The sequence below is a fragment of the Schistocerca nitens genome, chromosome 2, assembly GCF_023898315.1.
Source record: "Schistocerca nitens isolate TAMUIC-IGC-003100 chromosome 2, iqSchNite1.1, whole genome shotgun sequence".
NCBI lineage: Eukaryota > Metazoa > Arthropoda > Insecta > Orthoptera > Acrididae > Schistocerca > Schistocerca nitens.
The window spans coordinates 651,269,048-651,296,711 of NC_064615.1; the positions used below are offsets into that span (position 1 = coordinate 651,269,048).

The 27,664-nt window shown below is 43.3% G+C and overlaps 1 protein-coding gene and 1 non-coding gene across 2 annotated transcripts in view; both read right to left on the bottom strand.

Moving 5' to 3' along the window:
• Positions 1-27,664, bottom strand: part of LOC126236770 (fibronectin type-III domain-containing protein 3A) — a 330,311-nt gene that overhangs the window by 76,432 nt on the left and 226,215 nt on the right. The window lies entirely within an intron of this gene.
• Positions 1,669-1,740, bottom strand: Trnaa-cgc (transfer RNA alanine (anticodon CGC)). Its single transcript has one exon. It is a non-coding gene; the product is annotated as a tRNA-Ala (tRNA).

Here is a 27,664-nt window from a genome sequence, read left to right on the forward strand (position 1 = left end):
GCATTGCAGTCATGCGTCGCCGGTGTGGGGCCGCACATTGTCGTGCTATAGGAACACTCCTTTCGATCACTCTCCCCGTCGCCATTGCTGAGTAGAGGCTTGCGTGTAGGTTTCATGCCTCTTTCTCAACGTGTGCTTGCGACTGGGAAAGCTACAGCCGCAGGGCGATTAGCCTCAAGACGTACAGGTGTAAACGCACCTTTAGGGTGTCACAGTATACCTTGCTGTTGACAGTTTTTTCTTGTTGGTTGGTTGGATTAAAAGAGGGGTGGGGGGGGGACGACCAAACTACGAGGTAATCAGTCCCTTGCTCCGAATAAAACAATGCCACAAGTGTGAGAATAAAATAAACGAGACTGACAACACAAAACGGAATGAAAGATCACAAGAACGATTAAGGGCGACGAACGTGTAAATGGCAAAAAGGGGGACAAGAAAACTACAGAAACACAAGAAACGGGATGGGGGGAGAGAGGGGGAGGGAGAGAGAGAGAGAGAGAGAGAGAGAGAATAAAAAGGACAAGCTAGCCACTCTGCGATACATTAAAACGTCCACCCTAAAAGCACTAGGGTGGAGGACACAGAGGGACAAAGGACATGCGCTAAAACTTAGATCAAATGATAAAACCCACCCTCACGAACGTAAAACTAAATCAGCCAACGAGGCGTTGTCAGATAAAATTAGCGGCACGAGTACGGTAACCCAAGACTCCGTCGTCGCTGGGCAGTCAAAGTGGGACAATGCACCAGAAGATGGGCCACTGTTAACCACGCGCCGCACCGACACTCAGGCGGGTCTTCAAGGCACAGGAGGTAACCGTGGGTCGCCCAAGAGTGGCCAATGCGCAGCCGGCAGAGGACAACTGATTCCCTGCGAGAGGCCCGTATGGAATACTTCCACACATTCGTAGTCTTCTTAATGACACGCAGTTTGTTGTGCGTACAGTTATGTCATTCCGTCTCCCAAAGCCCAAAAACCCCACGGCGTAAGTCAGAACGAAGGTCAGGTTCAGAGATGCCCATCTCCAAAAGCGGTTTCCGCGTAGCCTGTGTGACCAGCCTGTTGCAAAGTCCGTTGCCTGGGATTCCGACGTGACCTGGGGTCCAGACAAACACCACTGAACGACTGGACCATTCCAGGGAATAGATGGACCCCTGGATGGTCGCTACCAAAGGACAACGAGGGTAGCATTGGTCGATACTTTTAGGCTGCTCAAGGTGTCAGTACACAGGAGAAATAGACTTCCCTGGGCATGAGCGGATGTACTCAAGAGCCGCTAGCTCTGCAGTGAAAACATTGCACCCATCGGGCAAGGAGTGCTGTCCTGTATGTCCTCCATGAACATAGGCAAAGCCAACGTGACCATCGGCCATCGAGCCATCAGTGTAAACCACTTCATGGCCCCAGTATGGGTCGAGAATCGAGAGGAAGTGACAGCAGGGAGTCTCAGGGTTAACTGAGTCCTCAGGGCCATGTGAAGGGTCAGGCGAAGTGGTGGTGGTGGTGGTTAGTGTTTAACGTCCCGTCGACAACGAGGTCATTAGAGACGGAGCGCAAGCTCGGGTTAGGGAAGGATTGGGAAGGAAATCGGCCGTGCCCCTTCAAAGGAACCATCCCGGCATTTGCCTGAAACGATTTAGGGAAATCACGGAAATCCTAAATCAGGATGGCTGGAGACGGGATTGAACCGTCGTCCTCCCGAATGCGAGTCCAGTGTGCTACCACTGCACCACCTCGCTCGGTGGGTCAGGCGAAGACGCGGCCTAGGTGTACACCATGGAGGTGTACGTGAGTGGACCTCAAGTATAGGTGGTAAAGGGAAGGACTCCAGTTCAGCCAGAAGGGATCGCACGCGAACCGCGATCGTTAGCCCTGACATGGGCCGCCGATGCGGAAAACGGACTGCTCCGGGTGGGAAAAGGAGACGGTAGTTCGGATGCGCAGGAGAATTCAATGGAGGGACTCCAGCCTCCACCAAGACACTGATCACTGGACTCGTTCTAAAGGAACCTGTCGCTAGGCGAACGCCACAGTGGTGCACTGAGTCGAGTAAACGCAACGCCGAGGGCGCCGCCGAACCATAAACCACACTCCCATAGTCAAGGCGGGATTGAACAAGGGCTCTGTAGAGCTGCAGCAGCTTAGAGCGACCTGCACACCCCAGTTGGTGTTGCTCAGGCAGCGGAGGGCATTGAGGTGCTGCCAGAATTTCCGCTTAAGCAGACGAAGGTACCCAGTCCTAAGAATCGGTATGCCTCCACTACAGTGAGTGGTTCCAGATGTATGGTACGAGCCCAACAGAAGTGTGTAACACACTACTTCGCGGCTGAAAACTGGAAGCCGTGAGCTAGAGCCCATGACTCCGCCTTGTGAATGGCTTCCTGTAGGCGACGCTCAGCTACACAAGTACTGGAGGAGCAGTAAGAAATGCAGAAGTCATCCGCATACATAGACGGCGAGGCGGATGGCCCCAAAACTGCCACTAGACCGTTAATGGCCACTAAAAAGAGAGACACACTCAATACAGAGCCCTGCGAGACCCCATTCTCCTGGATATTGGGGGGGGGGGGGGGGAGGAATTATGGGAGGCACCAACGTGGACACGGAAAGTACGAAGCGACAGGAAAATTTGCATAAAAATCGGGAACGGGTCTCTTAGACCCCACTCGTATAATGTAGTAAGGATATGATGTCGCCAGGTCCTGTCATATGCCATTCGTAAATCAAAAATAACGGCAACCAGGTGTTGGCGTCTGGAAAAGGCTGTGCGGATGGCACACTCGAGGGGGACAAATTATCAGTGGTAGAGCGACCCTGGCGGAAGCCGCCCTGACATGGAGCATGTAGAACACAAAACTCCAGGACCCGACCCGACCCAACCCAACCGCCGACACACCATATGTTCGAGCCGCTTACAAACAATGTTGGTGAGGCTGATGGGCCGATAACTATCCACATCAAGCGGGTTTTTACCGGGTTTGAAAACTGGAATGATGGTGCTCTACGGCCATTGCAATAGAAAGACGCCATCGCACCAGATCCGGCTGAAGAGACGAGGAGATGTCGCTTGTAGTCAGATGAGAGATGTTAAAAAAATAAAAACGACAACAACATCCAAACCAGTTAGATCAGTGGTCGTCAAACTGCGGCTGCGGCCCGAATCAAATGTTAGTACAGACCGTGGTTGTCAGACGTATTTTATAATAATGTTCTTGTAGCAACTAACAGCCGATTACAAACACGTCAACTAGCGTTATGACTTTCTTAGATTGCATTTTTCTTACTCAGTAACAAACAAAAATACGTGTGTAGGCAGTAATATTTTAAGATGGGCTTAATTTTAACTAACGGTGGATAATTTGCCTATGAGCTACGTTAAGTTCGCTGTTTGCGTCAGGGGCAGAGAGGTACGTAGCGCAATGACTGCGGGGTTAATACAAGTGAGAAGTGGAATATTTTAGCGTGTTTATCTTCCCATGCTGGCAACCCAAGAGCGTGCGCAAGTAGTATCGATCAGATGCTGTGGTATGAATTTCAAACGGAAGTGAAGAGGATTCATGAATGTGCATTATAGAGACGGTCATCTTCAAATATGGTAAAAGTCTGTAGCAAATAATATGAAATCAAATTAAGGCAGTTGTAAAAGTCTCACAATGTAACGTGTACTGGCCGAGCGGTTCTAGGCGCTTCAGTCTGGAACCGCGCGACCGCTACGGTCGCAGGTTCGAATCCTGCCATGGGCATGGATGTGTGTGATGTCCTTAGGTTAGTTAGGTTTAAGTATTTCTAAGTTCTAGGGGACTGATGACCTCAGATGTTAAGTCCCACAGTGCTCAGAGCCATTTTTTTATAACATGTACTGCAATACTGAGTAATAGAAAAATGACATTCAAAACATTTAGTAAACATTTGTCCACGTGTATAATAATGCAGTTACTGTTGTTAATTAATATAACATACTAATTTATTTAGGTTACTAATTAATAGTAAGATCGGTAGCGGAAGGTCTGGTAAAGTGGCCAGGACAGGAAAAGCGGCCTTTGCACGTTTTGTACCATGAACACTGCTGCTGCTTGCCGAGAAGTGGTCAGATTAGTCATAATATACATCATCAGTGTTGTCAATGAGATTGAGTGAGGAAGCTCGTCCTGTTATTTTTCAGTAATCTTTTTTTTTTGTTATTTGTTTTTGAGTCGTCTGGTGTGCGGTAAGTCATTCGTTTATAATATCCTGGTTAACGTACTTTCTTGCAAAGTAATAATTTCTTTTACAATATCTGTGTTTACACAACGTCTTTTGATCTATAAATATAGGCCCTTTTTACTCATTTCAGTCTGATAGTTTCTTCTATGGATCACTGATGTCAACATGGCGTTTGATCTGGAAAAGTAGCCACACTGTCAGGAAAAGCAGCCAAGGCGATCACCCCAGTAACAGTTATCTCCAAAAAACATGCATAACATTACACGTAAAACTGATTTCTAAACCATTTCGTATGAGGCGCCGTTCTATCCTTTTGTGACTTTTTTGAATGAATTAAGTTTGAAAGTAGGCTGTTTAGGTTTTTATGTTGGTAACGCCATGTAGCGCTCTATATGAAAATCTGTGACTGTGCTGTGTGCAGTCTGTGGCTGGTTTGCATTGTTGGAATTTGCTATTGTAGTGTTGGGCAGTTGGCTGTTAACCCTAGCATTACCAACGGGGGGGCCTCGTAGGCCCACTGACTCAGTTTTTCTATGTTGTATCCACACCCTTTGATATATGAACTTGAAAGCAAAGGTAATTGTTCGTTATTGAATGTACTATTGAGTCATTACAGAATTTCGGAATAAAAATGTAATTAAAATTCATTTACTTGATTTAATTCTCTGTGGGCCTTAGAAGCCCACCCGTTGGTAATAGCAAGGAAAGATTTACGAGGTTCAGTCTCTCGTTTCAAATTCTTACCATGAAACGAATTTTGGCATTGTTGCCTTCAGACATATTATTATGAAGCGGACCATTGTTATTTTCAGTGTTTCTGCTGCTGTTGAACCAGCAACATGAGTAGACATCGTTTACGTGATAGTTCCATTGAAAGAGTGCTAGAAGAAGTTTTGAACGAATCAGATTTAGAGGAAAGTGAAGTGGATGATGATGTGGAAGAAATTAGAACTGATTCATCGTCTGAGAATGAAGATGAGGTTGAAGCCAATCCACCAGATGATAATGATACGGAATGTGATAAATTCATTGCAAAAAGTGGACGAGAGTATATTACGAAGCCATCTCGACAATATCGGCGTTCTGTACAAAATATAGTGCGAGAAAGAATGGGGCTAGGACAACAAGGAAGAATTGCGTCTCCGAAAGACGCTATAGAGCTCTTTTTTACACCTCAAATTATGAATCTAATAAAACTACACTCAAATGAAGAGGCTTCTCGACTAGGTATTCAGCACACAGATGAAGATGAGTTATTTTGTTATATAGGACTCTTGCTAATCATGGGTTCAAATCATGACAATAAGATACCTGTCCAAGATTTATGGTCTTTGCTTCAGGGCCGACAAGTGTACTATGGATCAATGAGTCGGACCCGATTTTTCGAATTGACTAAAATATTGAGGTTTGATGATAAGAACACAAGAGAAATTCGTCGCCAGACTGACAAGTTTGCTCCAATGAGGGAAATTTTTGAAAGCTTCAATTCTTCACTTCCATTGTATTTCATTCCTGGTCTACATACAACAGTGGATGAGATGTTGTCTTTGTTCCGTGGTCGCTGTCCATTCAAGGTGTTTCTAAAAGAAAAACCTGGAAAATACGGCATTCTAATTCGAATGCTGTCTGATTCTGAGACTAGATATGTGATCAGCATGGACATCTATACAGGCAAGTCAGGAAATACACAGCATTCAAATGGACCGATGGAAATTGTAAAGAGACTAATAAAACCTATTGAAAAATCAGGCCGTAATGTTACCACAGATCGGTACTATACTTCAGTGGAGCTTGCTGAGACTCTATGGAATGATTTTCACCTCACACTTGTTGGCACCCTACAGTCTAACAGACGACACATACCTGAAGAGCTGAAGACTACAACTGGCCGCAGTTTACACTCTTCCATCTTTGCTTATACTGACCCTCAGACACAGAGGCCACCAGTTACTCTTGCATCAACGCTAGTCCGCAAGAAGCCAAAACGACTGCTGTTGATGCTTTCAACTTATCATTCAGAAGGGGTGTTGAATGAAGACTCAAAAAAGACTAACATAAATCTTTTTTATAATTCTACAAAGGGAGGCGTGGACACCATAGACCAGATGGCAAGACACTACAGCACAAAGAGAGGAACAAGAAGATGGCCTTTGTCCCTCTTCTACACACTCATTGACATAGCAGCAATAAATGCATATTCACTCTTCCTCCTCAACTTTACGAATTGGAAAAAGAATTTGCTAAACCGCAGAAGAGTTTTTATCACTAACTTAGGTCTCGAACTAATAAGATCTCAAGTAGATAAACGGGCACAAAATTTGTATGGACTTCAGAAGCCAGTAATAATGGCAATGGAAAGCATCACACAACGGAAGCTCAGCTGCTCTGTAGAACCATCATCCTCAACAGCAGAACCAGGAACACGTGGACGGTGCCACCTATGCTGCCAAGAAGCTGCATCTAAAAAGATCAAGTACAACAAGCTGGGAAAGTCAACTGTTACCTGCTCTCAGTGCCACAAACACATCTGTGGGAAACACTGCAGGAAGACAGTGTTGTGTGAAAAATGCGTTGCAGAATGAGACAGTAAATTTTGTTTGCTTCATGTAGTGTATCGAATTAAAAAAGTCGTTTTTATAAGAAAACACTATTTTGAAACATTATTCCAAAAAATATATAAACTGAATCTCGTGATTTGTTCATTTTATTCCTATTATAATAACATCTTTTATTATCCAGTATACAAAAACAATGTCTAAGCATTTTGAATTGTTATTAGAGATATCAGAAGTAAATAAACTTGATTTATGATAAAATAAATTGTGGTATTCTTTATGGGCCTTTGAGGCCCCCCCGTTGGTATTACATGTAACAAAATATACGTTGGTAATGCTAGGGTTAACAGCGCGTAGCGTTGCGCATAGAGATGGGCAAACTGAAACACGTAACTGTTTCGAAACAAATGAAACAGTACAACGTAATGTTTCGATACGCTGTTTCGAAACAGTTTGTGTTTTGTAATCTAATAAACCTACACCTTTTATCATCTTGAATGTCTACTGTATAAGTATGTCCATATAAACACAAATGAGGTGCGAGAGCGCTGATCATATCGCAGAAAGTATGCAACTATCACTTAGGCGTCTTGGCAGTTTCGTATTTCCTGCAGCAAATGCGCTGCTTTCGTGTCGTGTGACTTTCATACTTTTCAATTGGCTGCTGACAGCCATAGCTGAAGACGGAAGAACCACCACGAACGGATCTGGAGATAGGAGCAAACTGCAGAAACAACGGATATGCTACTGGGATTCCAACATTCCGTTAGTATGGGTAATATACCCATCCTGCTAATTTACATGCACACAAAGGGAATCATTGTGGATAATAGGCACAGTGACTATAGAATCACAAATAACGCCAAATAATTCGAATAAATAACAAAATATAACAGAAACAATTTTGTCTTTCAAGGTGTTTTGAACCGTTACTATAAATTCACCATGCTTCCCGTTCACCATTACACTATAAGTGATATGTCAAACAGATTGCTTGCAATTATACCTACATCAAATTTATGTATATGTCTAATAACTGTCACTACGCCTTTTTTTTATTCAAAATGTTGTAGGCTTACTTGCGTTTCTTAATATGGTTACTGCACATGAACAGAGAAGCGTATGTTATAAAAAAAAGTGTAATTTAACTGAGTGATTTTCACATATTTATTATTTTGAATGTGAGTAGTATGCGTTGTTTTATTGTTTGGTTAGTGTTTATAAAGCAGAGTTACGCCATTTCGGAATAGGACAGTCAGCTACCTACGGTCGCAGGTTCGAATCCTGCCTCGGGCATGGATGTGTGTGATGTCCTTAGGTTAGTTAGGGTTAAGTAGTTCTAAGTTTTAGGCGACTGATGATCTCAGAAGTTAAGTCCCATAGTGCTCAGAGCCATTTGAACAGTCAGCTAGAAACAAAGCTTTATTTTCGGATATCTTGAGCTTCATGCTATTGCTTGTCAAAAAGATTTCGACACTCTTGAAAGTGTTTCATGAAGTGGTATGTTGTATTTCAGTACCTGTGCCGAGCCCGGATCTTGTCCGACACAGAGCGGAATGAAACATCACTGTTTCGATACAATTAGTCCGTTCCAAGCACAGGTGGACTGAAACAGCTTTATTTTGAAACAACGATGCAGTTTCTGTGTCTGGCTCGAGATCGAATCTGGTCCGGTTACCCGAGACAGGGGCGGAATGAAACACCGCTGTTTCGAAACAGTGAGCCACAGCCGTTCCGAAACACTGAAACAGTTCCACGTATCGATACACTGTATCGAAACATAGAAACAGTGGCCAAGTCTAGTTGCGCAGTTGGAGGTGAGCCGCCAGCAGTGGTGGATGTGGGGATAGATATGGCGGAGTTTTGAGAGCGGGTGATCTGGACGTGTGTCCATTAGAAAGAGTACATTTGTATTATTGGATATCATGAACTGATACATATATATGATGACTTTTGAACATTATTAAGGTAAATACATTGTTTGTTCTTTATCAAAATCTTTCATTTGCTTACTATGCCTATCAGTAGTTAGTGCCTTCAGTAGTAAGAATCTTTTACTTAGCTGGCAGTAGCGGCGCTCGCTGTATTGCAGTAGTTCGAGTAACGAAGATTTTTGTGAGGTAAGTGATTCATGACAGGTATAGGTTATTGTTAGTCAGGGCCATTCTTTTGTAGGGATTATTGAAAGTCAGATTGCGTTGCGCAAAAAATATTGTGCGTCAGTTTAAGCACAGTCCTTTATAATTTTTCTAAGGGGACGTTTCAAGTTAAATTATTTAAAATCGTCTCTGTTCAGTTTATTCGACCTAATACAAAAGTCCGATTGAAAACTGTCTGATACAGTCGCCTGGTATTCTTTCAGATAGTAGAGTGTGAAGACGATTAGAAAATGTGCCCGGAAATCAGAAAAACCAAGATGGGATCCTGTTGAGATGGCACTGGTTACAGTACCCGCATGATACCTTATAAAATGTAGATTCAAAATGTGTAAGTGGTATGCTTTTAACAATTGACCGCCCCCCCCCCCCTTTTCTCTCTTCCTATATGGCCCGAGATGCCGGTCAGCAGTGCCAGTGTTGGCTCTTATGGAGAAAAAAAAAAAAACAAAAAAAAAAACTTTTACGACCACTGATTTAGACTGATTGCAGTACATCGGAATTTCACGCAGCTTCATACCAAATTTTAAATCAAGAAACGTATCACTGTGCAATTATTCTTACCGAACTAAATGTTTTTGTATTCTCATCCTCTTAATCTACTGCATAAATCCCAATTGTGTCTCGTGTCGACTTCTCGGTGTTTTTGTGTCATTAGTTTTTTCCTCTTCCTCTTCGGAACTGAAATGAGGTACGGTATTTCTTGTGAGGGAAAGGCCGTCCTACAGCCATTTCTGGTATGGATGGAGCTAAGTTACATATAGTGGCATGCTGTCTTCAAATACTCAAACTCACGTCCGGAAAATTCTGATATGGTGCTGTATCTTAAAGTATTTGAGTGAAGTTAAACTATCCGAGCCTTATCCGTGGAAAGGATTAAATGAAAGATCTGTATAATATAACAAACGTATTTCATTTTACTTGGGTCATTCCTTCGGTATTTAAAGAACTGAAAGCACGGTATATGTCTAGATTGGACGAATGTTAACACAAAAATCTTCCCTGTACAACAATAACTTCCAGTGATTTTAAAAAGAAGGTGTCTGGCGCAGTTGTTAGCTCGGTTACTCCTGCTACAATGGCACGTTATCTAGATTCGAGTGAGTTTGAACGTGGTGTTATAGTTGGCGCACGAGCGATGGGACACATTGTCACCGAAATATCAATGAAGTGGGGTTTTTCCCGTACGACAATTTCAGGAGTGTATCGTGGATATAAGGAATCCCGTAAAACATCAAATCTCCGACATCGCAGCGGCCGGCAAAAGATCCTGCAAGATCGGAACCAACGACGATTCAAGAGAATCTCTTCCGAGTTTAAACACTTCCACTGGCCACCAAACTCCCCAGACATGAACATTATTGAGCGTATCTGGGATGCCTTGTAAGGTGCTTTTCAGAAGAGATCTCCACCCACTCATACTCTTATGGATTTATGGACAGCCCTGCAGGATTTATGGTGTCAGTTCCCTCCAGCACTATATCAGACGTTAGTCGAGTACATGTCACTCGTGCCGCGGCACTTCTGCGTGCTCGCGGGGGCCCTACAAAATATTACGCAGGTGTACCAGTTTCTTTGGCACTTCAGTGTAGATGTATGGGAATTTGTAGGAAAAGGAAAAAGACAACTGCCAGAGCATACGAGGTGCGCGTTGCACTATTTATGATCAATGGTACTGAAAAGAGAAAGAGCATCTGCTTCTGAACCAGAAGTTGCTACGATTGTACGAAAAATACGATTGCTCTTTTCGACGGAAGATGAACTGCAAGTATGTGAACCAAGCAGAGATTGTTGCTACGACAGGAACAAATGAACAACACTAATATTGCTTGGAGACGTAACAGGCAAGAAAGGGGTGCCTATAAGGATGAGTTTTTAATTTCAGCAGTGTTGTTGAGTGGAAGGACTAGCCCGACAGACTTCTAAAAGTCTTTGATTCAGTACCGCACTCACGTGTGATGCATAAAATGTGTCCGTATGAGATACTTAGTAAGACAACATTATTCTCATTAGGCAAAGCGCAGCACAGCACCCTAGACTGAGAGTTACTAAGACAAAGTAAAAATTTAAACTGTGCCCCTGGTAATGGCCAACAAAAGACAATCAAGAATAATGGAATGTAGTGGAATTAAAAGCAAGGGGTGCTGAGGGAATTAGATTAGGAAATGAGATTCTAAAAGTACTAGATGAGCTCCGATATTTAGGGAGCAAAATAACTTTGTTTTTCCTAAGTAGAGAGGATACAAAATGCAGGTAGGCAATGACAAGAAAAGTGTTTCTGAAAAAGAGGAATTGGGAACATCGCATGTAAATCTAAGTGCTAGGAAGTCTTCTGTTACGTTCTCTGTCTGAACTGTAGCCTTGTGACTAAGTGGAATGTGGACGATAAATAGTTCAGACAAGAAGCTTCTGCAATGTGATGCTACAGAAGAACGCTGACTGTTAGATGGGTAGACTGAGTAACTAATGAGGCGGTATTAAATCGAATTACGAAAAGAAATTTGAGGCACAACTGAAATTAACGGAAAGACCAGCCGGGATGGCCGCGCGCGGTTCACGCAGCTTCCGGGATTAGCGGAGGTGCACCTGCCTCGAATCGAATCCGCCCGGTGTATTAACGATGAGGACCGGTGTGCCGGTCAGCCTGGATATGATTTTTATGCGGTTTCTCCGATCTCACTACGTGAATGCTGGGCTTGTACCCACGTCCTACATCAGATAAACGATCGCAGATATTTAGCAAACTTTTGCACACAATCACGTGGGGTAACACTGGACGCAGGGGGTGCGACCACAGAACATAGCTACGCTCCTTGGGTGCAACAGGATGCGCATCCAGTCACCAATATCGCCAAATCCATAATAGCATGCATGTCTGGATAATATGGGATAATACCAGGAAAAAGAAGAACTTAAATTGACTAAAAGAAAGGATTGGTTTACAGGAAGTCCTAGAACACTTAAGGATCATCAGTTTGGTAAAGGATAAAAGTGTACGGGGTAAACACTGTAATGGAAGTACAAATCTTGACAACATTAAGAGGGTTCAAATTGATCTAGGTTGCAGTAATCATGCAGAGATGAAGAGGCTTGTACACGACAACTAAGGTTGAGAGCGGCAACAAACCAGTCTTCACATTGAAGACCACGACATCCAACCCAGTTAATTACGATAGGACTATTAACGTACTGGGTGGTTATAATTAAAATGCAGCTACTCACGTAGTCCAGTGTGGTCTGTAATTATCGTAAGGCAACGAAACATCGTAGATATACTAACGCGTCAATGCGGGGCAGATTTACGTTGGAAAACAAATTAGTTCCCACTGTGCTCACCAGGTACAAATGTGGCACTGTGCATTGTTTGTGTGATGGTATGACATCCACGCTGTCATTTGACAAACCATAACGAGAGTGAAAAGTATGACTGTCGAGAAGAGAGACCGTGTGCTATTAGTGAAACTGTTCTATGTTAACGGAAGAAATTACAGTGCTGCACTGAGAGAGTACCGCCGACCTAAGGGTCTGATGAGAGGCCCGATGTCATCAAATGGTTCAAAGTTGATAATGGAATCCGAAAACACAGGTGAACTTGGTGTGGCACCTGGAACAGGAAGGCGTTCTACCTCGGGTGGAAGTTACTGACGAGGTTCTTGTTGCTATAACTGACCACGCACCACGTGTCCCGGGCATAGTTACTGTTCGTGCAGTGACGCGAGAATTCTCCATCGCATGGTCAACGGTACGGAAAGTTTTGCGGTCTATTTTAACTAGCAGCCGTACAAGACCCAGACGGTGCAGCAACTGAAACAACGCGATCCACAGCAACGTTCTGAATTTGCTTTTCGGTTTCTGGCACGGATCGAAGCTGATTACATGTGATCGGGCAATATTCTAGGTCGTGACAAGGCACATTTTACACTACAGGTTGTAGTTAACACACGTAACTTCCGAATACGGGGTACTGTTAAGCCACGTGTTGCGCACGTAGAGTCACTGCACTCTACGTATGCGACTGGCGGTGTGGATTCACAAGCACCTTTATTGTCGGTTCGTCCTTCTTTGAAGAGAATACACTTAGAGGGCCTGTCAGAAATACCGTGAAGTCTGCAAGTTACCGATACCTCCTTTTACAGTATGTGATGCCTGGTTTGTTAGGACGCAGCTGTGCGGAAATCACAGTTTTCAAGGAAGATGGCACTCGCCCAGTGAAAGATCTTTTTAATACAACCTTCCACGAAAGTAATCTCCAGAGGTTTTCCACGTGCATGGCTTGCAAGACCACCTGATATGAATGCAAATGACTTTTGGCTCTGGGGATATCTAAAAGGACATGTTTACCAGGGACACGTCCGGTCTCTAGCTGATCTGAAGACCAGTACACAGGGACATGTTATTCCGATTCCACCGGAACTGCTGCGAACAAATGCTGGTCACGTCGTTTTACGGATGCAGCATCTCGCCTGTGTGTCCAGTGCTCATACTAAACAAACTGTGTAAGCAGCGGTTAATAATAAAACCAACATTATACCTTTCTCACTTTTTCGACCTTTTCTGCCCACGTCCCTTCCTAACACATTAAATATGGAAACATTTCTATAATTCGTTCTTGCATTCTCAGTACTAGATTTGCACATGCTGACCAAAACTGGAACTTTGTTTTTTCAGCGTAAATCGGTTCCGCATTAATACCTTGGAAAAAATACCAAGTTTCGCTGCCATACGATAATTACAGCCCACTCTGGGTCTCTGTGAGCAGCTACACTTTAATTATAACCACCTGTTATACTATAAACTTGATGGGTAATGTTACTTGAAATCTCAGTCTTCACCAAAATGATGGTCTCATTTAGGAAGAAGTCTTATTCGCAAACACAGCATCGACATTCAGACAAATATCAACTAGCTCTAATATGGCAAAAGCTGTACCCTTCACAAATTCTAAATACACAGTCCAGCTACATTAACGTGACTACCGCCTATGTTCGATGTAAACGTGCAAATAACCACTAACAGACGGCAGGTGGCAACACTGGCAGTGGAGGACACACAAAGCGTTGTCGGAAGGGGAAACGCGTAAAACCGTACAATCGCTATCGTAATGCGGAAACTGAGCGATTTATGTGACTTTCAAGAGGACATACTTAATACTAGGCTTTCGGGATAATGGGTGGAAGCATTTCCGAAACAGATAAGTTTTTAAACTGTTCACCTGTCACCGTGGTTAAAGTATAACGTGCATGGCAAACTGGCGCTATGCAAAAATGACGCAGAGGCAACTGTGAAGCTATAGATGACAGGGGTGAACGACGATTGCTGAGATGTGCAACTGTTTAGCAACTGATCGCCCAGATGAAACAAGAGACTACCAACAGCGTCTCCTCAACAACTGTTCAAAGAACATAGCTGCGCATGGGTCTTTGCAGCAGGCGTCTGGTTCGTGCACTCATGCTGACTGGTGCACCGGCGATGAAGCCTGGAATTCACGCCTTCGCTACTAGACTTACACTGTGTGGCGACTAATGGGCGTTCGGATCACGTTTTACGCACCATATGTCTGTCAGCATGTGCGGCGTGACACATCTGAAACCAAGCTTCCTGCAACAACGGGAAGGTCCTTGCCAGAGGCACACCCCGTGTGATCTCGTCATTTGGAAGGCACACAGGATCAACATACGTCTGCGTCTGTCCTTGTGGACCATACCTACCCATACGTGCATTTTGTTTTTCCTCGACACTGTGGCATCTACCAGCAGAACAATGCAACGTGTCAGATTCGCAGTGTACATGCGTGATTCGAGTAGCACCGGAATGAGTTCACCGTACTTCCCTGTCCTCCAAAACTCACCGGATTTAAGCCCAAACGAGATTATGTGGGGCCATCTCGATAGGGCTATTCCCGTCATGGAGCCTCAACCAAGAAACTTAGCGCAGCTGGCAACGGCATTGGAATGGGCATGGCTCCACATCACTGTCGGTACCTTCCAGAACCACACTGACACTCTTCCAGCAGGTCTCGCACGGGTCTGCACTGCGAAAGGTGATTGAGGCATTTGACATGTTTTCAGATTAATGTGACAGAACAGGGTAATTCATAGCCACTGACAACATGATTAAAAGTGGTTAAAGTAATTTTTGTCATTCAAAGAGCTTGGAATAATATTACATAGAGATGTGATGTGGAGAGATCATATAGTTTGAGTAGCGTGTAGGAAAATTCCGTGATCAGTTTCATTAGGAAGAAGTTGGGAGAAAGAAAGTACCTAGACTGAAATATTAATCAATGTAACGAAATATAATACAATTTAATGCCGGCAAATAGCCGAGATGGCATGATAATAAGGGACAATAGTGTCGCCTCTCAGTAACTAGAAACAGCCACAACTGTAAACTATGTGGGAGCATACATCTGGAGTTGGAGCGTCTTTACAAATCTGTATCAGGTAACAGCGAATGCTAGCCAATTCGTTGAAAGAATCGTGAATACGTGTAATACATCCACAACAGTGGTCGCTTAAGAAAGTCTGGGCCATTTACCAAATTTTATGAAGACAGAACGTTCAGGAAAGTTTTATAAGGTTCGATATGAGCTTGTCGGGTAAGCGTGAGAGCGCCACAGAAGTACAGAAACATTGATGAGAGATACTTTCTTAACGACACTGGCCATCAGGCATCAGCTTACCCTGAAAATTCTGTCAGCGATAAACAATTTACATTCTCCTAATACTGAAACTTCAAACTTCCTGGCAGATTAAAACTGTGTGCCGAACCGAGACTCGAACTCGGGACCTCTGCCTTTCGCGGCCAAGTGCTCTACCTACTGAGCTACCCAAGCACGACTCACGCCCCGTCCTTACAGCGTTACTTCTGCCAGTATCTCGCCTCCTAATATTATTTCTTGTAAAGGGCAACCCTTAAGCTATGAAGTAAAACAAACGGTCCAAGTGTGAGTAAAGCTCGCGCTCTGAGCGTTATGTACAAACTTCATTATGTAGCAGAAAACAATAATAATTGTCTGTGGCTCATTGGCTTGGTGCAAGTCTTTCCATTGGACGCCGCCTCCGCAACCAGCGCGCCCCTAACCTACCCCCCGTTATCCAGCCGGGGAAAGGAACCTACAGGTTAACGGGAAATCAGAACCACGTCTTTTTTCTGGCGACTCCTCAAATCGTTAAGACATGAAGAACAATTTAAAAATGGTTCAAATGGCTTTGAGCACTATGGGACTTAACGTCTGAGATAATCAGTTCCCTAGAACTACTTAAACCTAACAAACCTAAGGACATCACACACAACCATGCCCGAGGCAGGATTCGAACCTGCAACCGTAGCGGTCGCGCAGTTCCAGACTGAAGCGCCTAGAACCGTTCGGCCACAGATAAGTTAAAACGGTGAGTGAGTTTGCGAGTATCGAAATATGTGACAAACGGTCGAATCTTTCGATTGCATTGACTTAGAAGCTTAAATATTTCACACTGTTGAGAGACTGTAGACCTGAGTATGAGTAATAAGCTTGTTACCTCTACTCGTTCCTGAGAAAACGGGGTCTTAGAAGACTGACAGCCAACAAAGTGATCCTATAAGGTTTCAGTTTTTACCGACTGAAGTTCGGACCCTTAGAAAGTGACCAATAAATGAGCGTGTTTATACATCACACCATTTCGGTCTTACAGCAGTTAATTTTCAGTTCGTTTCTTGTATATATTTTACCGAGTTCATCCATTCTTTATTAAAATTGTCATATAGTTCAAGCAAAATAAAGCAATGCCAATCGCAAGTAAAAGATGTTCGGCTATGATAAGTTAAAACTTACAAGAAATTTTCGGTCTCAGGGCATTGCTGCAGCGAATAAGCAATGTAGCGCGACTCTGATTCTGATATATAAGCACCGACATGTAGGATGACGAGGACGAGGAGGAGGAGGAGGAGGAGGAGGAGGAGGAGGAGGAGATTTGTGTTTAACGTCCCGTCGACAGCGAGGTCATTAGAGACGGAGCACAAGCTCTGATGACAGAAGGATAGGGGATGGAAATCGGTCGTGCCCTTTCAAAGGAACCATCCCGGCATTTCCCTGAATCGATTTCGGGAAATCACGGAAAACCTAAATCAGGATGGCCGGACCGCCTGAATGCGAGTCCAGTGTGCTACCCACTGCGCCACCGCGCTCGGTTCCGATATGTAGACAAGGGATTGATGTGGTATTTGTGTCTTGACGAGTTGCGTGCGGTATGTACTGTTATTATTTTCTTCACTCCCGAAGGACGAACACCGATAGACATACATCGGCGAATGAAGGGTATGTACTGGGCAGTACCGCGCAGCGCTGGACAAATTACAGTACCGCGCAGCGCTGGACAAATTACGGCGTGCAGTTAAGGTAATATCGCAAATGTCGTGACGCAGAAGTTACGCCAACTCAAGTAGGAGATACTCGAGCACCCGACCAACAGTCATCTCTCCATGCGATTATCGCGCCTTTGGTCGGAAACTTTTTGATCGCCCCATATACTTCATCCCAAATCAGTAACTTAGAAATATCTTTAAAAGCAGCAGAAAAATATATGTTAAAATGTACTCACCTCATTTAACTTCCTTTCTGATTCCATAATTTCTCCCGTCTTGGTGCCTTATAACTGAAAAGGCAGGTTCACCGTAAATTTCGATTAGCATGTTATTTGTGGACTTGTAGCATGGTTTTCGACTGGTATCATCATAGATGTTAAGGGACCAGAGTCAAACTTAATCAAAACCCAGTAACCTCGGACAAAGCTGAAACCCACACACATCGCTTACGTCTGAAACTCTTGGCTCTACTTACAGATGAGCCATCATACTACAGTCATTTCCTGTTCTCAGTCAAGTATATTTTCCATAACATTACTAAGAATTTTGATAAAAACATACATCACTAGCGAAACACTACAGAGGCCATTATAATTTCTCGTGTATTAACAACATCACACTTTCGTTCCAAATATTTGGTATCCTGTTCCTTCATAGGTATTCCCTGAACAATTATTCAAAGTTTCAGTTTCTCACAAGTCTCCCACGTTTTAATACCCTTTCTATCATCCCGTTCTTTCCCGATGTTTGTCGTTTTCGCCTGTATCGAATGCGTCATTTTCTTCCACTGACAATATTCCAGAAAACATTCGTGCTCTAAATTTATTACCTGAGTTTCTCTAGAAGTCGATTAATTATACTAAGTATTTTTGAACATCATCACAGTAGCATCTCTGTCGTTCGTAGTGGTGCCACATAATATGCTGAGTGATGAGCGCTTCTCTATTTGTTTTACATTATTCGTACTTCGGGTATCTATGAGTGTTTTTCTTACATCTTCTCTTCTTTCTTCCTGATGTCTGGCTCGCACGGATTTATGACATTTTTGTTTCGTCCACTAAATTCTATCTACTCTCTTCACCACTTAAGAATTATTTTAGATTCACTGAAACCATTGAGGTCGGCGATCTGAAAGCTTTTCAGTACTATACTGCCGGATATGTTTAGTACTATGAGACGTGCCCCAGGCTAGCGAATTCTTCAGTGGTATTTAACAGTTTGTGGCGTTTTTGAGGCAATTCCCATAAGAGGAAATTTAACAGTCCTGTTGTTTACGAGTATTTGGGAAGAAACCGTGTAAGATAATACCGGGTGCGAAAGCCCTCTGGGTAGGGAGGGGGAGGGGAGGCACTGAACATCTGCCACACGTTCGATAGCCATTTTATTGGTTTCTCCTGGCGGAGGGTACAGACTGTAGACTAGCACAAATGGAGCAGGCTAGAGCGATACTTGTGACGGAAAAATCATAAAAGTTCACTTACTGACGTATCATTTTTCATTCCGCTGAAAGTGCCCAACTCATACAACAGAATAGTTCTTTTATTCAAGAACATTGCAACATCACTTATCAGATCTTTGAATTCTGACAAAAACTGCTGAACTATTAACCTGTCACTGATTTTTGTGTTTGAGATGTAATTGAAGAGGAGATCGCCAACGTTTATACTCTTAATCTAGGGTGGAGAGAAACGGCTAGATAAGGTCAGAGCAGTTTGGGGGAGATCGAATCTACCAAAACTTACCAAATAGGTCGGAAATACAGCGTTCTAGATCCACGGTATTATAAAGGCAATGAGCGCATTGAAGTGTGAGCATTTAGACTAACTTGTCCCACCTAATACCTATTATGCTAAAGAGCACAGTTACTAATTAATTACATGATGTAATGGTTTCAGTTGAACAGTCAAAGACAAACAAATTTTAAATTCCTATCCATGGCTGGTTAAGTTAGAGGCGAATTTTAAGTGAGGTTTATGGGGGTAACGCTTGGCTGTTAGTTAAATCAACTAGGCTGAAAGTACCGTAATGTCGTTAATTTGTTCAGATAATAAGCTCAGCGAGCTTTCGTTCCAACAAATACAGGAGATCAGTGTGTGAGAACTAAAACAATACTGAGAAAGAAAACAGAACATTTAAATAGCGTTTCCTCAAATTATATTTTTAAACAGCAAATGTTCGAAATTCCTGCCACCAATATCGCTACATAACAATAATAAATAACAGCGGCTGCTCAGTCGGACGAAACCCGTTCGCTTGGCGGATAAAGAGCATGATCGTCGCTGGTTGCCTGTCTTAATGGCCGTAGCACCACAACGGTGCATTTCCGACCTATGGCTATCTGGAAAATTTTGCTCGAACGACGTCTCCTACCCTGCTCTGAGCTGGTCACCAAGCTGCTTTTTCCACCCTGCACTTCCCCTCTCACATTCAGAGACTGAATAACAGTTTCGTTGTTTTCTTGGCGCAACTTCATGGAAATCTTCGCCAGGACAGCTACAAAAAAGTGTAGCTGCAGGGTGTCCAGCGAAGAAGTCCTTGCTTTCAAAATTAAATATCACAAAAACTAAGACAGGTAGACGATTGCAACAGGCGGTATGTTTACTGTGAAAGCTTTATGAATTTTATACATAAGTTTTACAGACGTTTCGGAATAGTTCGAAATGCTGTTAACAAGTGGCGCTGTACACTTTGCAGCTCGTACGGTATCGGCGTGAATAATTAAACTCGTCCTCTGCAAGCAGTTTTTGCAATCACAGTACAATCTTTAAGAAGTTTCCACCACTCGCAGTGCGGAGGTGGCACAAACCAACAATGCAATCTGTTGTCACATCCTGTACTGTCTCAATGGAAAATGGATTCAGATGCCACAGATGGCAGATTCAAGCTAGTCCGGCGTAGTAGGATGGTTCCGGTAGACAATGCCTTTCAATGTGGCCTAAAAAAAGTAGTCGCAAGGAATCAGATCGGGCGAATATGGTGGCCAGTCAATCCATACTCTAGTAAATTTGCAGTAATCCAACGCAATGACTATTACCTAAGTATTCAACAAGAAATCGAAGTACCAGTTCACTGCGATGTAGTCTGACACCTTGCATAGACCACTCGGTGCCTGGTCGATTCTCCAATGCTGTGTGGCGACAAATTGTTCCAAAATTGCAACGTAACGTTCACTGCTGATCTTCTCGCGCGAAAAACAAACGGCCGTAACGCTTCTGTTGCGTACCGCAGCTCCAACATAAAGTTTAGGGCGAATATAATTGTTTCGCTTCACACAAATGGGGATTTTAGGACTCGAAAAACCGCCAGTTTTATTTATTCTCGACTCCATTCGGGTGTGTTTCATCTATGAACTAGATGCAGCCAGCATCAAATCCTTCACTATCAGTCCCTCTGACAATCTCGTTCGCAAAGTCAGCCCTTTGTCACATAGTTCGTATAGGTAAGGCCTGGTGATACTGAATTATGAATGGAAATATTTGTCGGCCATGTCTCAGTATTTTCAGATTGCTGTAACCCTTCAAACCAGTTTCTGCTGCAATTCTACGGAGGAATTTCCTCGGATTTTGCTGAATAATTCCAGAAACTGGCGACATTTTCAGGAGTAGCTACAGATTGCCTGGAGCAACATTCCTCGCTAGATCATGAGCCACGTTGCCTGTCCGTTGGAATTTGGTGAAGAGTTTGCGAATGGTTTTCGCGTGGGGAGCTTTTGGAACATTAAAACGTGTTTGAAAACTGTGCCTAGATGCGTAGGACTGTGTTTTAACAGTGGTTTTCCAGTAACGGACAACACGCCTTTCAATGGAATATATGCTTTCAACCTCTTCCTTCGGTGCGCTAACCTCCTTTCACCTTTCAACCGTGGAACTGATCACTGAGCTGCAACGCACTACTTCTAGGCACTACGTATTGCGGTTACAGCGCCAACTGTTCGCAACTTTTAGAACTATTTTGAAACTAGTGCATAATTGACGTATAAAATTCTTAGAACTTTCACAATAAACATACCGTTTGTTGTATTCGTCTATCGATCTTCGTTTTGGAAATGTGTTATTTTGAAATAAAAGATTCCTTCGCTGAACACCCTTTACTACTGTGCATGCGAGTTATTCATGTTTACATTAAACATTACGAAAGTGAACGAACGAATAAGTACTGAATAGGAGAGTTCCTGAAATTGTGTTAACCTAGAGGGAATAATAATGATTTATGAATTAAGATAATCATCGAGTTTCACTACGAAACTGCTTACCTAAAAGTGAATAGAAGAATCCCAGCAGTGGATTAGTTCTGGGAAAACATCGATGTTCGGTAACCGAAAATAAATTGCTGGAGATAATATAAAAGCGGCTCTCCAACACAAAATAGGTACATTCAGCTGGCTAAATCAAACCAGATCACGTAAAATTAAGTGCTGGACCTATGATTAATGCGGATCTGACTTACCCAATAATAATAATAATAATAATAATAATAATAATGGCGTGTGACGAGGGCCTCCCGTCGGGTAGACCGCTCGCCTGGTGCAAGTCTTTCGATTTGACGCCACTTCGGCGACTTGCGCGTCGATGGGGATGAAATGATGATGATGATTAGGACAGCACCCAGTCCCTGAGCGGAGAAAATCTCCGAACCAGCCGGGAATCGAACCCGGGCCCTTAGGATTGACAGTCCGTCGCGCTGACAACTTTCTTTTTTTTTCATTTTGTTCGTTATTGATCGTTGTGTTTGGTCGTTGCGGACGTCGCAAGACATCCTGTTCAAGTTCGGTGGTTGATCCTTCCACTCAGTTTTTATTACAGAGGCCAACCGGCTCTCAGACCGAACACGCTGAGCTACCGTGCCGGCAGACCACTCAGCTACCGGGGGCGGACACTTTACCCAATAAAAAGTAGCTATGTGTGTAAGGACAACTTAATACCGTACCCCCTAAAACTTCATTACAAAGAGAGCAAGCTGGGGAAGGACTGGGAAGCAAAGGAGCGATGTATCTCTCAAAAGAACTATCCAGGCGTATTTCCAAAGCCAGAGAAACCTCATGACATCTACATTCGGATGGATGGTCGGGAAATCGAACTCCGGTCCTCACGAATAGAGTCCTGTGAGCTAACCACTGCACCTCCTCATTCGGTAGAACACTAAAGGCCCGGCCATCTGATGTATATGTCATTACCTGATTTAGCATCTTACACAAAGTGACTTCTCCTAGCGAAAAAAAAGGAAAAAAAAGATACTGTACTCTTGCTCGACAAGTGCAGCGTTTATCTTTGAGGTCGCGGAAGAATCGAATATGAGCAATGAGCGTTTCTTATTTTGTTGACTGCGAGCTGCTTGTGATAAATGGTCCAAATGGCTTTAAGCACTATGGGACTTAACATCTGAGATTATCAGTCCCCTAGACTTAGAACTACTTAAACCTAACCAACCTAAGGAGAGTCCACTTTCTATAGAGGTCGTGGTCAGTGAAGACGAAGCACATGGTATGATTAGACGAGGATGGTGAAGGAACTTGAATGTTGAGTTGCCAAAGTTCCGGGATTGGGGACTGTGCTGAGGATGATGGCCCCGTCGGTCTCGTCATCTTACAGTTTAAGATTTCCCTATTGTTAAAAATTTCTTTACCACCATCATCAGCAGCAACTGTATTACTGTTGCGTTCATGTCAATCAGTGGTGACACACAGGAACGTGTGTCGACAGAACCCTGATACTGTGTGTACATCATGCTTCGCTTGACGAAAGGATTTTTTTGAAAATATAGACAGTTTCAAATCGATCCTTACAATTTTTCTGACGTATATTTCAGAAGCTTGAACAGGTAGAAAGCTGTCGTTTGCAGCATGAAGTTCACACAAGTGAAGCTTTTTCTTTTCGAGTTAAATTATTTAATTATTGACGAAAATCACCACCCCACATATGGCAAAGTGTGTGGAATGGCTGACAGACATTCAGACATTGTTGGTACACGATGATCAAGGAACCTAAAAACGTGTTGAGAAGGACGAATTCCAGGCGTCGGAGCACGAATGATGAATAAGTGGAATGGATGCAACAAGCATTAATCCTGAGCCCAACCAAATCAACCCGTTAATCGTCTTGACAGATGCGGCGACCACCGACCACAGTGTACAGGGTGCTACACGAGAGTCTGAAGCATACAGCCCACAAGGCGCAGCTGCTGCAAGAGCTTCAATGTGATGCAAAGCCAAAGCGTAGAGTATTTGCAATTGAGAGTGAGTCGCATCGACGACGACCCAGACTTACGTGTTTCAGGTAACAGATTAAAAGAATCTCTGAATGACAACTCGTTCTACTCAATATATGAAGTAAGTGCGAAAAAAAAAGTTTCGTTGTGTAATAAAAACGTAAGTTAAACTGACACGTTCCACATCATTACAAAATGTCGTATTCATGATCTATGGAAGAAGTACTAATGTAACGTAATGCACATGGACGAAGCTTGCTTTCATCGGAGCAGCAGTTGCACGCGTTAATAAGGACACGCTACGCCAAACATGGGAGGAACTGGAATATCGCTTACATATCATGTGTGCTACAGATGAGGCACACACTGAAATTTCTTAAACGCTACTAAAACTTTAGGTGTGTTTAAACATTACTCCACAAACAGTACCTTTCTACCCATCTCATTTCTGAAATATGAGAGATCAAAGTCGTAAAAATATCATTGGAACATTTTATGTGGCTAATTCTGAGAGTTTTTCTTTACAATCAAGTACCACGATCACTTCGAGAAACTCAAGTACTCCACGTTCCTGATTATCTTGGTTAATGGGAACCTGAGACAGTGCAGATAACCCAAAGAATAAGATATTCAAAATCTAGTTTTTACCGCAAAGGGTAATCGATTGAATTTGTAAAACAGCTACATGTCACATGCGAAAGACCACGACAGTGCTTACGCATTACTTGCTAGAAACTGACAACGCATTTACAAAATTATCCTAAGAACACAATATTTCGTATCACTTGCTTCCAGTTCACTTTCGGGAATGAATCGTACCATTTTTTCCTGTTTATTTTATTCAATTTCTTTCTGACGAGAATTTCAGTCATTCGATGTGCGTGACGACATGGTTTCCGAATCGCATCATCTTTGCTCTCTGTCTCTACTGCACCGCTATATCTGCGTAACTTACCTGCCCAAATCGCAGTTTGTAAGAATCGCTATGTAACCACTTGCGAATGATTTTGTGATATACGTCTTCACACCAGAAATTTCAGACTAGTAGCAGTATTCCAATAACGGGAGACAGCTGTACTTAGAATCGATGATATTTTTTGTAGTCATCCTGTATAATCGTTGGAAACAGTCACATAAAAAAAAACTGTCCATAATAACTAACTTCCGACTGTCTCAAAATGATATGGTGGACTGTCAGTCCCTTCGTCTTTAACGAAGACAACACAGCCAGCGTCACTCAGCTTTTGGCAGCTGACTTAGGTGCAGGGAAGAGCAATCGAAAGATGGGGATCGTATTTACTGAGATGCACGCAGTCTAAGCACGCACAAGGTTTGATTAAATCACAATGGGACGGCGGAAACGATAAGGGGAACCCGCGAGCGGCGGTGCGCCGGGCTGGGAGAGAGCGGAGCAGGTATTTTGGTGGGCCGTCCTATTCTCGCCGCTGCAACCTTGGCCGCTGCGGCCTTGAGACGCACGTTCCGTCCTGCCCTGCGCCAAGCCTCTCCGGGAAGCCGGCCGACAGTCACTGTCCACCCACATCCGCATTTCCGGTCTCACCTTCGACATGGCGGACGACGCAAGGCGCTGCAGCATGCTATGGTTGCGCAACCGTTCCAGTCACCATCGACGACCTCATTGCAAGAGTGCACCTGTTGCCAGACTTTACAACGATGAGAGAAGACATATTGGACCAATCGATACCGAACGTACGATCTGACCCATGACATCAAAATGGCACGCATAAACCCAAGAGCGTGCCAAGGGTGTGAAATGGAGGGGGGCAACTCTTATTAGTCTTGCTGTGAATGTTGAAAAACTCCGAGATTTTACATCAAATGTCTCTCGGTACACATGCTAGTATGTTGTTGTTGTTTTCAATCTTGAGACTGTTTTGATGCAGCTCTCCATGCTGCCCTATCCTGTGCAAGCTTCTTCATCTCCTAGTACTTGCTGCAACCTATATCCTTCTGAATCTGCTTAGTGCATTCATCTCTTTGTCTCCCTCTACGATTTTTACCCTCCACGCTGCCCTCCAATGCTAAATTTGTGATCCCTTGATGCCTCAGAACATGTCCTACCAACCGGTCCCTTCTTCTTGTCAAGTTGTGTCACAATACCACCTCATTAGTTATGTGATCTACCCATCTAATCTTCAGCATTCTTCTGTAGCACCACATTTCGAAAGCTTCTATTCCATTCTTGTCCAACCTATTTACCGTCCATGCTTCACTTCCATACATGGCTACACTCTATACAAATACTTTCAGAAACGACTTCCTGACACTTAAATCTATACTCGATGTTAACAAATTTCTCTTCTTCAGAAACGCTTTCCTTGCCATTGCCAGTCTACATTTTATATCCTCTCTACTTCGACATCATCAGTTATTTTGCTCCTCAAATAGCAAAACTCCTTTACTACTTTAAGCGTCTCATTTCCTAATCTAATTCCCTCAGCATCATCCTACTTAAATCGACTGCATTCCATTGTCCTAGTTCTGCTTTTGTTGACGTTCATCTTATATCCTTGTTTCAACACACTGTCCATTCCGTTCAACTGCTCTTCCAAGTCCTTTGCTGTCTCTGACAGAATTACGAGGTCATCGGCAAATGCCAAAATTTTTATTTCTTCTCACTGTACTTTAATTCCTACTCCGAATTTTTCTTTGGCTTCCTCTAATGCTAGTTCATTGTACAAATTGAATAACATCGGGGATAGGCTACAACCCTGTCTCACTTCCTTCTCAACCACTGCTTCCCTTACACGACTCTCCACTCTTGTAACTGAGTCTGTAGACGTTGTAAGTTACCTTTCGCTCCTGTCTGGTATCCTTGCTACCTTCAGAATTTCAAAGAGTGTATTCCAGTCAACGTTGTCAATAAGATTTAGTTAAGTCTACAAATGCTATAAACGTAAGTTCGCCTTTCGTTAACCTATCTTCTAAACGAAGCTGCACTATGTTTTCATGTAATACTTAATTGCAACAGCTAATTTGTAAGATGATATAGGGAAAATTTATGAAAATTTATTTCCTGCTTAAACTACTGAATTTTAGATAAGTGAGAAATGTTTTTGCTATTGAAGACAGATGTATACATTACGCAAGTAAAACGTTCAGTATAGCTCTTAATATCTGCTGTTCCAAATCGGAACTTTGTGAAAGGTATCTGTAAAGAAGTAATTTTAGATAAATGTGACATATAATGCTGCATAAGAGCGTGAAGAACTAAGTGGTTGCCCACTTGATTTCATTACGAGAAGCAGATGATTAGGTTTACACGATTTCTGTTTAGCCTCACATCTATATCTTCCGTCTTTAACAATACATTACTACCTAGATTTGTCCATAGTGAAACGTCAGGATGTGCAGTACTATAAGAAATGATGTTTATGTCTTGGAAAAGATCTGTTTCTTAAAAGTTACTAATAACGTGCAGAGAGTTGGATACTTCCTTCTGCGATAATACATATGAAGACGTAATCCGCTTACCCATTCAACGCCCCCCCCCCCCCCCAAAAAAAAGGAGAGTTTTCAGCTTCGATAATTTTCCAGCTTCCTCTTTTTCTCTCGAAATAACCTTGCAGATTACCATACCAGTATTTTTTGTTTATATTCAAAGCTGCATCAGTTCTTTAGGTCACTTTGCTAACGGAAAGAAGCGGTCCATCATTCATTTTTCTCGAAGAAGGCAGTTAACGACTGAGGTTGTATAGTTATCTCCTGCGCAAGAGAGCGACGTCGAAGTTTCCACGCCTAATATTTGATAAACTTGCTTCTGGCATTGTTCAGTATCACACAACAAACAGTAAAAACAAAATTACATTTAAAGGAAATGAGGGGAAAAAACTACACAGCGCGAGCTGTGCTCACGTCTACAGTGGCCGGCAGGGACGTGACTGCTATGTAACCTGTCATCGCAGCGAAGTCCGAACTGGAAGTAGGGTCATGGGATGTCCATTTCCGGTTACTAAACGTCGAAGCAGCCAAGTGCGTCCTACCCCGAGACACTCGCCCAGAAACTAAAGCAAAGTGCAAGCAGGAAGTTGTGTAGGTGACGTGCCGGCAATCTCTGCCGGTTGCTGTGGCTCCACGTCTCGTGGATCTGCCTGACGCCGTGGCGTGCTTCATGTGTGAATTTCAACACACCACTTTCTTCGTAGCTGTCAATCCTAAAGTAATTTTGAAGATAGTCTATT